Below are 2,500 nucleotides of genomic sequence, written 5' to 3' on the forward strand. Positions count from 1 at the left end.
CGCCCCCACCAGCCGGCTGTAGCGCGTGCGCCCACGCAGCGCGCGGCCAGCACGCCGGGCGCTCCCCCCTCACCGGCCGGGGACGGTCCCACCCAGCCACCGCCGCGTATCGCTTCATACCCACATGCCCACTCACGTTCGTGGGTATGACGGGTGTCGCTGAAGCAACCAGTTAATACCTGTACCGATTTTCGCAATCAATGATTCACCTCCAGCGTAAACAACAGCGCAACAACGGATTTCCGGTTCATTTGCGTAACTTGGGCAGCAAACGTAGACGTCCATCTACATTTGCAAATTCAGTGGGTCTTGCATGCCTGGATGATATGCGTCACGACACGCCACATCAGCCCACATACATGCTGCGACGTATGCACGAGAGAACACGTGGAAGGTGGCCCGCGTACGTATGCGAATGCCATTGCACAGCTGCGAAGCTCATTGAACACGCAAACTCCCGCCTGACGAACTAGAGGCGACAGGGGGGCGATATACGTCTTACAGCAGTACACATTACAGTGGATAGCGGGACCATGTGGAACGTACGCAACACTCGCTAGATGTTGTGAGGGTACGCACCGTAACATGAATCAATACGCAGGACACCAGAGAGTGCGAGCACTGACCTATGTTGAGAGGGTTGCGATTAGGCAACGCTACATGAATGTTTCAATTCATATAACAATTACAGGTCAGGTTAGGGCGCAACGTGGGTTAGGTTAGGGCCCAACGTAGGTTAGGTTAGGGCCCAACGTAGGTTAGGTTAGGGCCCAACGTAGGTTAGGTTAGGGCCCAACGTAGGTTAGGTTAGGGCCCAACGTAGGTTAGGTTAGGGCCCAACGTAGGTTAGGTTAGGGCCCAACGTAGGTTAGGTTAGGGCCCAACGTAGGTTAGGTTAGGGCCCAACGTAGGTTAGGTTAGGGCCCAACGTAGGTTAGGTTAGGGCCCAACGTAGGTTAGGTTAGGGCCCAACGTAGGTTAGGTTAGGGCCCAACGTAGGTTAGGTTAGGGCCCAACGTAGGTTAGGTTAGGGCCCAACGTAGGTTAGGTTAGGGCCCAACGTAGGTTAGGTTAAGGCGCAACGTAGGTTAGGTTAAGGCGCAACATAGGTTAGGTTAAGGCGCAACATAGGTTAGGTTAAGGCGCAACGTAGGTTAGGTTAAGGCGCAACGTAGGTTAGGTTAAGGCGCAACGTAGGTTAGGTTAAGGCGCAACGTAGGTTAGGTTAAGGCGCAACGTAGGTTAGGTTAAGGCGCAACGTAGGTTAGGTTAAGGCGCAACGTAGGTTAGGTTAAGGCGCAACGTAGGTTAGGTTAAGGCGCAACGTAGGTTAGGTTAAGGCGCAACATAGGTTAGGTTAAGGCGCAACATAGGTTAGGTTAAGGCGCAACATAGGTTAGGTTAAGGCGCAACATAGGCTAGGTTAAGGCGCAACATAGGTTAGGTTAAGGCGCAACATAGGCTAGGTTAAGGCGCAACATAGGCTAGGTTAAGGCGCAACATAGGTTAGGTTAAGGCGCAACATAGGTTAGGTTAAGGCGCAACATAGGTTAGGTTAAGGCGCAACATAGGTTAGGTTAAGGCGCAACATAGGTTAGGTTAAGGCGCAACATAGGTTAGGTTAAGGCGCAACATAGGTTAGGTTAAGGCGCAACATAGGTTAGGTTAAGGCGCAACATAGGTTAGGTTAAGGCGCAACATAGGTTAGGTTAAGGCGCAACATAGGTTAGGTTAAGGCGCAACATAGGTTAGGTTAAGGCGCAACATAGGTTAGGTTAAGGCGCAACATAGGTTAGGTTAAGGCGCAACATAGGTTAGGTTAAGGCGCAACATAGGTTAGGTTAAGGCGCAACATAGGTTAGGTTAAGGCGCAACATAGGTTAGGTTAAGGCGCAACATAGGTTAGGTTAAGGCGCAACATAGGTTAGGTTAAGGCGCAACATAGGTTAGGTTAAGGCGCAACATGGGTTAGGTTAAGGGATGGTGTATGAGGGGGGGAGGGGACGAGGTTCGTTCATAGTGATGATGGTAAGTGGACGCCTGAGGCACCCTGAGATGTGTCACGTCAGGATGCACCTTTGGCTCAGGGGAGGTGGTGCGCCGGTTCCGTGGGTGTGGCAAGGGAGTGGCAGACCTGTGTCTTTCATTCCTGCCATTGCTTATATGCTGTGAGACACGCCAGTGTGGTGGTGTTGGCTGCACCCCTGTGTAGCACATGTGTGGGTGTTTGTGGCTTATCTGCGTAATGATGGTTGTTGGAAGAGTGAGATATTCTGTTTTTGGGGTGGACCTCCTGGTTTTGTTATCATAGTGTGAATGGTGTAATGTGGCGGAGAGGATGCACTGGATGTTGTTCCATGGTGGTGCTTAGATATTGTGTCTGTGTCTGTTACAGCCAGAGAGTAGTGTGTGATAGGGTGTCTGGGTGACGTGTAGTTCACATTGTGTGCACAGACTGTCAGCATGTATAGGGACAGTTGTATGTCGTATGTCATCTATA

This window comes from Schistocerca nitens, chromosome 7, assembly GCF_023898315.1.
Source record: "Schistocerca nitens isolate TAMUIC-IGC-003100 chromosome 7, iqSchNite1.1, whole genome shotgun sequence".
Classification (NCBI taxonomy): domain Eukaryota; kingdom Metazoa; phylum Arthropoda; class Insecta; order Orthoptera; family Acrididae; genus Schistocerca; species Schistocerca nitens.